This window comes from Salvelinus alpinus, chromosome 35, assembly GCF_045679555.1.
Source record: "Salvelinus alpinus chromosome 35, SLU_Salpinus.1, whole genome shotgun sequence".
In the NCBI taxonomy this organism is placed as follows: Eukaryota; Metazoa; Chordata; class Actinopteri; order Salmoniformes; family Salmonidae; genus Salvelinus; species Salvelinus alpinus.
This window is the reverse complement of record NC_092120.1, coordinates 10,603,109-10,613,738: the sequence shown is the minus strand read 5'-3', so window position 1 is coordinate 10,613,738 and position 10,630 is coordinate 10,603,109. Positions and strand designations below refer to the sequence as shown.

At 40.2% G+C, this 10,630-nt stretch overlaps 1 pseudogene; it reads left to right on the top strand.

The window, feature by feature from the left end:
- Positions 1 to 7,917: 7,917 nt before the first annotated feature.
- Positions 7,918 to 10,428, top strand: LOC139564095 (tyrosyl-DNA phosphodiesterase 2-like; annotated as a pseudogene).
- The last annotated feature ends 202 nt before the right edge of the window (positions 10,429 to 10,630 follow it).

Here is a 10,630-nt window from a genome sequence, read left to right as displayed (position 1 = left end):
CTGGAATGATTTTCCAACAGTCTTGAAGGAGTTCCCACATATGCTGAGCTCATGTTGGCTGCTTTACCTTCACTCTTCGGTCCAACTCACCCCAAACCATCGCAATTGGTTAAGGTCGGGTGATTGTGGAGGCCAGGTCATCAGATGCAGAACTCCATCACTCTCTTTCTTGGTCAAATAGCCCTTACACAGCCTGGAGGTGTGTTTTTGGTCATAGTCCTGTTGAAAAACAAATGATTGTCCCACTAAGCCCAAACAAGATCGGATGGCATATCGCTGCAGAATGCTGTGGTATCCATGCTGGTTGTTTGTGCCTTTAATTCTAAATACATCACAGAGAGTTAGACAGTGTCCCCAGCAAAACACCCCCACACTATCACACCTCCTCCTCCATGCTTCACGGTGGGAACCACACATGCGGAGATCATCCGTACACCTACTCTGCATCTCACAAAGACACAGCGGTTGTAACCAAAAATCTCAAATTTGGACTCATTAGACCAAAGGACAGATTTCCACCGGTCTAATGTCCATTGCTCGTGTTTCTTGGCCCAAGCAAGTCTCTTCTTCTTATTGGTGTCCTTTAGTAGTGGTTTCTTTTGATCAATTTGACCATGAAGGCCTGATTCACGCAATCTCCTCTGAACAGTTGATTTTGAGATGTGTCTGTTACTTAAACTCTGTAAAGCATTTATTTGGGCTGCAATTTCTGAGGCTGGTAACTCTAATGAACTTATCCTCTGCAGCAGAGGTAACTCTGGGTCTTCCTTTCCTGTGGCAGTCCTCACGAGAGCCAGTTTCATCATAGCGCTTCATGGTTTTTGCGACTGCACTTGAAGAAACTTTCAAAGTTCTTGAAATTTTCCGGATTGACTGATTTTCATGTCTTAAAGTAATGATGGACTGTCGTTTCTATTTGCTTATTTGAACTGTGCTTGCCATAATATTGACTTGGTCTTTTACCAAATAGAGCTATCTTCTGTATACCACCCCTACCTTGTCACAACACAACTGTTTGACTCAAATGCATTAAGAAGGAAGGAAATTCCACAAATTAACTTTTAACAAGGCACACCTGTTAATTGAAATGCATTCCAGGTGACTACCTCATGAAGCTGGTTGAGAAAATGCCATGAGTGTGCAAAGCTGTCATCTTGGCAAGGGGTGGCTACTTTGAAGAATCTCAAATATAAAATATAACACCATTTTTGTTACTACATGATTCCATATGTGTTATTTCTTAGTTTTGATGTGTTCATTATTATTCTACAATGTGGGAAATAGTTAAAATAAAGAAAAACCCTTGAATGAGTAGGTGTGTCCAAACTTTTGACTGGTACTGTATGCAGAATAATTTCATGTTCAAAGATAATAATGAACCTTATAGGTATAGGCATATAAGATATTTAAGCCATCATCACCATTATACCTATTATTATAATTTACTACTTTTTTATCCATATATTTATTGGATTTTCAAACAGGACTATCAACAGAGTTGGTACAGATCACCCCCCCCCAAAAAAAGAAACAACAACAAAAATTTAGAACACCTATTATTATTATTGTCCGGCCCTTGTCGGTTCACTTTCAGTGTCACCCAATGACTGCATGGTTTCTCTCGAGGGGCGTATTTACGAAGAATCGAAACCAACGTTTCCACACTGAATTTCCACTGCAATCCACGGTCCGTCATGAAAATAGTTGTATTTATTTTTATAGTCTGAATTTGAAAATCTGCATTACTATATAGCATGTAGGCTTAAGTAAGCAGCCTAACTTACATGTCACCTTATTTGAAAAGGACCTGTAGGCCTGCTCTGTCAGTTGGGAGTAAGTGGAGCTGGATGCAGTTTGTATTTGTACCTATGGGGGAAACGGCTGTGTAAAAGTGAAAAGGTGAACAGAGATGGGGGACAAGCAACAAGACTCAGTGAAAAGGTAGGTGACAAGCCAGATATGTTTACGATAGGTTATACTAGGCTCGGTGGGGGTGTTGTGCTGAAAAGCCCCCCCGCCAGAATCCCCCCCATCACGTGAACGCGCACGCACTCAATTCTTCATTGCTGTGACTTGCTTGCTAGTTGAGATTTCTGATCACGTTCGGCTGCGTTTCATTTGATTTTTTATGTCGGTTTTATCGCGGGGAAGGCACTAGTAATGTCTGCAGTTTTCGGTTTGGCTATTTATTTCAAGTGTATTAGTCTATAAATAAATCTCTTTGCCAAAATTCGTCATCTCCCATGTCTTATTCGACTAGTAGTTGGTCTGAAATGTTTATTGCTTGCCTACATTTTACTCCCTCCTCTATGTTTAATATAACACACATACATTAATTATTAATTTCGGTTGCCTATCCTGACGTGAAGTTTGTTCTATAGAAAGTATTTGACTCTGATGTGGGCCACGGAAGGTATTTGACCCTAGCCACAAAATTAAGGAAATTAGAAGCGGGAGGGGGTTCGACAAGGCTATTTTCTTGCCTGCCGAAATTCTGCCCCCCGCCCCCTTCTATCTTGGGACTGTAAGGCCTGGCTTCAGAATCACATTTTGTAATGTTTAAGAAAATAATGATAATACACAAATATTATCACACAATAACACAAAAACATCACAGAAAGTTACGTTTGTTAACGAACATTAAATAAGAAATACACATTTTGATTAGAGGTTGACCGATTATGATTTTTCAATGCCATTACCGATACCGATTATTGGAGGACCAAAAAAAGCCGATACCGATTAATCGGCCGATTTTTATATATATATTTGTAATAATGACAATTACAACAATACTGAATGAACAATGAACACTTATTTTAACTTAATATAATACATAAATAAAATCTATTTAGTCTCAAATAAATAATGAAACATGCTCAATTTGGTTTAAATAATGCAAAAACACATTGTTGGAGAAGAAAGTAAAAGTGCAATGTGTGCCATGTAAAAAGCTAACGTTTAAGTTCCTTACTCAGAACATGAGAACATATGAAAGCTGGTGGTTCAATATTCCCAGTTCTTCAATATTCCCAGTTAAGAAGTTGTATGTTGTAGTTATTATGACGCGTCGACTATTTCTCTCTATACCATTTGTATTTCATATACCTTTGACTATTGGATGTTCTTATAGGCACTATAGTATTGCCAGCCTAATCTCAGGAGTTGACAGGCTTGAAGTTATAAACAGTGCTGTGATCAAGCATTGCTAAGAGCTGCTGGCAAACTCAGTAAAGTGCTGTTTGAATGAATGCTTACGAGCCTGTTGCCGCCTACCACCGCTCAGTCAGACTGCTCTATCAAATCATAGACTTAATTATAATATAATAAACACAGAAAGATGAGCTGTTGGTCATTAATATGGTTAAATCCGGAAACTATCATTTCGAAAACAAAACGTTTATTTTTTCAGTGAAATACGGAACCGTTCCGTATTTTATTGAACGGGCTGCAACCCTAAGTCTAAATATTGCTGTTACATTGCACAACCTTCAATGTTATGTCATAATTATGTAAAATTATGTAAAATTAGTTTGCAACGAGCCAGGTGGCCCAAACTGTTGCATATACCCTGACTCTGCGTGCAATGAACGCAAGAGAAGTGACACAATTTCCCTAGTTAATATTGCCTGCAAACATGAATTTATTTTAACTAAATATGCAGGCTTAGAAAAATATACTTCTGTGTATTGATTTTAAGAAAGGCATTGATGTTTATGGTTAGGTACATTCGTGCAACGATTGTTCTTTTTTCGCGAATGCGCTTTTGTTAAATCATCCCCCGTTTGGGGAAGTAGGGTGTGATTAGATGATAAATTAACAAGCACCGCATTGATTATATGCAACGCAGGACAAACTAGTTAAACTAGTAATATCATCAACCATGTGTAGTGAACTAGTGATTATGTGAAGATTGATTGTTTTTTATAAGATAAGTTTAATGCTAGCTAGCAACTTATCTTGGCTCCTTGCTGCACTCGCAGAACAGGTGGTCAGCCTGCCGCGCAGTCTCCAAATGTAATTGGCCAAAAATGCCGATTACCGATTGTTATGAAAACTTGATATCGGCCGATTAATCGGTCAACCTCTAATTTTGATATTTGCATAATAAGATATAAAATGACAGTAAATCAAATATAAAAAGACAATAAATAACATAAACAAATATTGGAAAGCTGCAACAGCTCGACTGAAAATGTATTCCACTTTTAATGGAAAGTTTTCCAGGTGAGACCGTCGCCTGGAACTCAAGCCTAACCTAGTCCTGACAGGCAGCGCAGACATAATCCTCCTGACAGGCAGCGCAGACATAATCCTCCAATGATGGGATGGTTTTCATACAGGACTGGTGGAACCATCGTGGGCAGCAGTCACAACCAATCTGAAATTTATGATGAAAAATGTTAATATATTTAAAACATTAAATACATTTTCTTGAATTACAATTATTTAATTATCAGACAAAGCAGATAATACTACCTCTAGAAACATTACTGCTTATACAAATTCGTACTGGTAAAAATGTGCCTTTAGAAGTGAACAAGCAATTACACAGTTAGTGTCTTCCTCATTATTGTCCACCTCCCCACAGAAGTGGCACAGTTGGCTCAGGTCTTCTAGCAAAACATAATGTCAAGTAGTCTATACATCTTTACATGTATTTTTCTGAGCAAACAGGGAACAAGGGAATAGTATAGGTTTCTTGTAACATAATTATTTAAATACATGTGTTTTAGTGGCCATCTAGTCAGAAGTTGGATCAAAGATAACCTTGAAAAATCCATATAAATGTTTTTTTTTATCTACAATTATATTAAATTAGAAATTGAACATACCAGTGTTTTGGAGGAGAGTGACTGCTATTTCTTCTCTCATGATTTTAACATCTTTGTCCGTATTTGAAAAGACAATCGACTCCTCTTTCAGAACACACCCAAGTTTGATGGGCATTTCAGTTTTCCCCAACAAAATTATGTTACACTTAAGATTATAATTCACAAGTATACAACGACACAGCTATGATATAATTTGACAGTTCTGTTTTGCCTTTTAGTCAGTATACTTCCAGTAGGTTAATTGTACATTACTTATACTCGAATACTTACTGTCAAGGCAAATACCCCACAAGTAACATCTTGTTGGCATGGGTGAGGAAGGGTACCACACGCCCATCTGGAGATATTACACCCCTTCTCTCACAGGAATGATCTGAACATTATATGTTAATAAAGGTACAGCATTTTGAAACACTTTATTGATTACAATATAGAGATTAATAACAGAGGGGAATCTGAGAATGCAGGGATTCCAGCAGGGTGTGAGTTGAAGCAGTCAAATCTGGATCTGACAAGGGCTGGAATGTAAATGACATGTGATCATCTGGGATGATCTAACATCTGAGAATGGGCAGGCATTCCCTCGGATGAAGAGCATCTCCGTCTTGCTGATTATGTGCTGTCATCCAGGTGGAAATGTCACCTGCATATCTGATGTAGGAAAAATGATAAGAGATAAGTTGAGTGTTCTGTGAATATGTTTATGTATATGTACTATACATATGTGTGTATGTGTATATATATCTTGGTATATATTTTGTTGTATTTTAATTTCTATTATTATTGTCATTATTGTGTTTTGTGGTTGAGTGGTGGGGGGAGGTTGATGGGGATGGTGGAGGTGCTGGGGGTGACCTATTGAGGGCGAAGGGAGCTATTGGGGAGAGGATTCTTTATAGAGGCAGTTTTGTTTATTATATTTTTATACATTTATAAAAAAAAAATATTGTTTTCTATTATAACAGTTTACTGTGATTATGGATATGCACTCATGTTGACTTATTTTTCGCCCAGATTACACATTTTTGATTTATTGTTATTATTTTTTTATTATTACTACTGTAACTACATTCTTAACAACTAAAACAGAAAAAAAGTGTAACGTTTTTTAGGAAAAGCCGTAAGAGGGAAAAGAACGATAGGATGGGGGATTGAGGGATGGGTAGAGAACAGTAGAGGGCTCTGAAAACTATTATTGCTGAAATAACCACTTCCTTTTGTGACTAGTCTAATACTTCCTATGGCACACATCAGAGGGCATGATAGGTCACCAAAAATTATTCTGAAGTGTGCCAGGCCTTGCATTCCCAAAATAGAAAGGGGGGGAGAATTTCGGCAGGCAAGAAAATAGGCTTGCCGAAATCCTCCTCCCGCTTCTAATTTCCTTAATTTTGTGGCTAGAGTCAAATACTTTCTGTGGAACACATCAGAGTCAAATACTTTCTATAGAACAAACTTCACGTCAGGATAGGCAACCGAAATGAATAATGAATGTATGTGTGTTATATTAAACATAGAGGAGGGAGTAAAATGTAGGCAAGCAATCAACATTTCAGACCAACTACTAGTCGAATAAGACATGGGAGAGATGACGAATTTTGGCAAAGAGATTTATTTATAGACTAATACACTTGAAATAAATAGCCAAACCGAAAACTGCAGACATTACTAGTGCCTCCCCCGTGATCAAAATGACATAAAAAATTGAATGAAACGCAGTCTAACGTGATCAGAAATCTCAACTAGCAAGCAATTCGCAGCAATGAAGAATTGAGTGCGTGCGCGTTCACGCGAGGGGAGGGGCAAATTCGGTCAGGGGGGAGCTTTTCGGCACAACAGGGGCACAGTGTGACAACACCTGGTATGTGGTGGGTTTGATTCCTGCACGAGCCACATACAACACTGAATAGTGTTAGAGATAACTTTGGATAAAAGAAAGCATCTACTAAATCAGTGGCCATATTATTATAGGTGTCTGGCAGTTTGTAAAGTCAGTCTATTTTCCCATTCATAATTGATTAACTAATACCTCTCTTGTGATCCTCTAATGACACCTACATAAACAGGCCAGCAGATGGCAATAAGAACCAGACGAGTGACTCCCTCCAACAGGTTACAGTCTCTGGAAATTCCAAGCGGAGAAAGAAGAGAGGAAAGAAAAAGAGGAGTGCCGAGAAGATGGAGGACAAGGAGGGAGAGATGGGAACATCTACCCAATTGCAGTCTGTCTTGGTTCAACCACAATCAGAGGAATCTAACCCAGCCCAATTCCTATCAGTGCAACCTGACCCACCCTTAGGGCAATCTAATCGAGAGAAACCTACACCAGAGCAAACCTATCCCAAAGCAACCCAAACTAGCACAACGTAACCCTGCCCAACCATCTACAGGGCATCAAAACCCAGCCACGCTCTTTTCAGCGCTATCTCCACAACAGTCATCACCAAATCAGCCAGATCAGTCATCTCCACACCAGTCATCACTAGATCAGTCATCTCCACAACAGTCATCACCAGATCAGTCATCTCCACAATAATCATCACCAGATCAGCCAGATCAGTCATCTCCACACCAGTCATCACTAGATCAGTCATCTCCACAATAATCATCACCAGATCAGCCAGATCAGTCATCTCCACACCAGTCATCACTAGGATCAGTCATCTCCACAACAGTCATCACCAGATCAGCCAGATCAGTCATCGCCACACCAGTCATCACCAGATCAGTCATCTCCACAACAGTCATCACCAGATCCGTCATCTCCATACCAGTCATCACCAGATCAGTCATCTCCACAACAGTCATCACCAGATCAGCCAGATCCGTCATCTCCATACCAGTCATCACCAGATCAGTCATCTCCACAACAGTCATCACCAGATCAGCCAGATCAGTCATCTCCACACCAGTCATCACCAGATCAGTCATCTCCACAACAGTCATCACCAGATCAGCCAGATCAGTCATCTCCACAACAGTCATCACCAGAACAGCCAGATCAGTCATCTCCACAACAGTCATCACCAGAACAGCCAGATCAGTCATCACAGTCATCTCCAGACGAGGAAAAACCTAAGAAAAACTCACCCTTCTGACCTGGAACATAGATGGCCTGGACCTGAACGATATCAAGGAACGTCTCTCAAGGCTACTGGACTACCTGATCGAGTGAGTCACATCAACACACAACACATTTCGTCATATAGTTTTTAGGATGAGAAGTTTGTGTGTCATTCCCATAACCCTTATATACCCTCCCACTGTGTGGAGAGAAGCTGTGACTAATCGGAGGGAGACAGTCGTCACAGTTAATGAGATTTTGGCCCATTGCTTTTGAAGTCTGTCCTAGATTCATCTTCGGCACAATTTTCGAATTCACTTTTGTCACGGAGTAAATGCTTTTTACCCTCCCTGTTAAAACTGCACATATACATATAAACCTTTATTATCCATCAAAAACAATGTTATTTCTTTTCATTAACTGTCTGGTCAAGTCACAGAACAAAATGATATGTTTACAAGTCATTAAACAACATCTTAAGCAGTGAAATAGCGTTGTGTTGATTTCTCATGTTCTTTCTCCCTTGAAGGTACCACCCCGACATTGTGCTACTGCAAGAGGTTATTTCACCAATTTACCAGGTTTTACAGCAGGTTCTGAAGCCATATCATCTGTTGCCGGGTAAGCAATAGCATTATAAATACCTTTTCAGTCATTATAAAGTCTTGTCATTTGAGAGAATTCCTAGCTTTTCTTTGGCCAGATGTGGATTATATGACTGTAATTATGTATTTATATGACTGTGTTTATGGTTATCCTTCCTGTGTTATGTTGATATGGTCCATCCCAGGTAGTGACAGAAGCTATTTTACTGCCATACTGCTGAGGAAGTCCAGAGTTCAACTTCTGGAGAGTAGCATAGTGAATTACCCTACCACAGAGATGAGGAGAAACCTGCTTATGGCCCATGTAAGAACACTCTCTGTACCTTGCTCTGTCTTTTCCTGTCATCTCTCATTCCATCAAATGTCATTAAGTAATAGAAAATGTGCACAGATACTCAAGTTACACATGCAGATCTCAAGTTATGATTCTGCCCTTACTCAGTGTCTCTCTGCTCTCTCTGTCGTGGACCAGGTTTCTTTCCTTGGCCATCCGCTGTGTGTGATGACGTCCCACATGGAGAGCATGAAGCCCCAATCCCTGGAACGCCAGAACCAGCTGAGGACGGTGTGGAAGACAATGAGGGAGCAGCCCCAGGACCACAGCGTCATCTTTGGGGGAGACACCAACCTCAGGGACTGGGAGGTGAGACAGTGAGAGAGCGAGCGATGTGTTTGACATGTACATCGTGTGTATGTCTGCAACGTGTCTGGGTGTGTTTCCAGGTGAAGAACCAGGGCGGTCTACCTGAGAGCATCTGTGACGTATGGGAGTCCCTGGGCCAGCCGGAAGACTGCCGGTACACCTGGGACTCTGTCACCAATGACAACAATGACCTCCCTTTCCCCGCATGCCTGCGCTTCGACCACATCTTCCTGAGGCAGGCCGGTGAGGGGTCAAAGGTCAGCCCAGATGGCATGACCCTGGTGGGCCTGAAGAGGTTGGATGACTGCTGGCTTTACCAGCAACCACAAGGGTTTCCTCTGCACCTTCGTCATAAAACCTCTCAGTCAAGCAACACCTGAATGATACAAAGGGAACAGTTAGCTGTCCATGTCAACCTGGAACAGCATAGACGTCTTTGCCCATCTTCTTTATGTACATTGGGAGATTTCGAGATTTAGTCCTAGGATTATGGATTATGGGCGCAGCAATAGTGATTCATGACTTCAATTTCTATGTTTGGCAACTGCTGCTGTTCCAAGGCACACTTTTAATTTATCCAGCCACATATTTGTCTGTGCCAACAGGTTATGTACCCTATTCAAGGGCACATTCATACTGTCTCTGGACTTGGAAGCAGAAACTTTATTGGCTACCCTCCAGGGTACAGTATCTGGTTATTTTCTATCACTGTTTTAAACATCAAAGCAGCACCAAGCCAATTTCACAATAAACTCATTTTGTTCCAGACAATTATTTGTATTGACCCACTTTGATATGACTTTCTATGTGATTTTAATTTGCAAGGTGTAAGCAAAATGCAAGATTGTGTTATAATACTTTTATTGCATCAAATGGTTGTTTTAAGCAACAGAATAAGGGGTTGTTAGAACGCTCATCTGTGTGTGTTCTACTGAGGATGGGCCTCTGGAAGATTTACGATGTCTTTGGGTGATACCGCATTCCAGAGCATGAGTTAATGTTTCTGTACTGGGGTACCAGGGGGAGATGGCTCCAGTATGGAGTTGGGGGGACAGACACCGGTCTCTACACAATGAGTTCTCATGTTTTTACAGCAGATACTGTCTATTGTGAATTATAAGTATCTTTCATACAAAATCTTAACCTTGTGACCCATTCCATACATCTGTTGTTTGTCATGTAGACTGAAGGAGGATGGACTTTGCTATAAAATACTGTGGCTAAAACCAGCTGATTGAGTTCTCAGTGATCAGCTCCAGGGGTGGTTACCGACCAGCTCCATTACTGCACTAATTAAATAATAAAGGTTGATTGTTTTGAAGAAATCTAAAAGTCTCTCCTTTTGATTACAATAATTCCACCACAAAGGCTGTATTGTTTTAGAGAACAGTTAATTAACTTGCTGTTACTGTAACAGATCTCTACCATTTTGCACTCACAAAGTGAACTTCTTGTGTATTAACAGCCTTACCCAACCATTCAG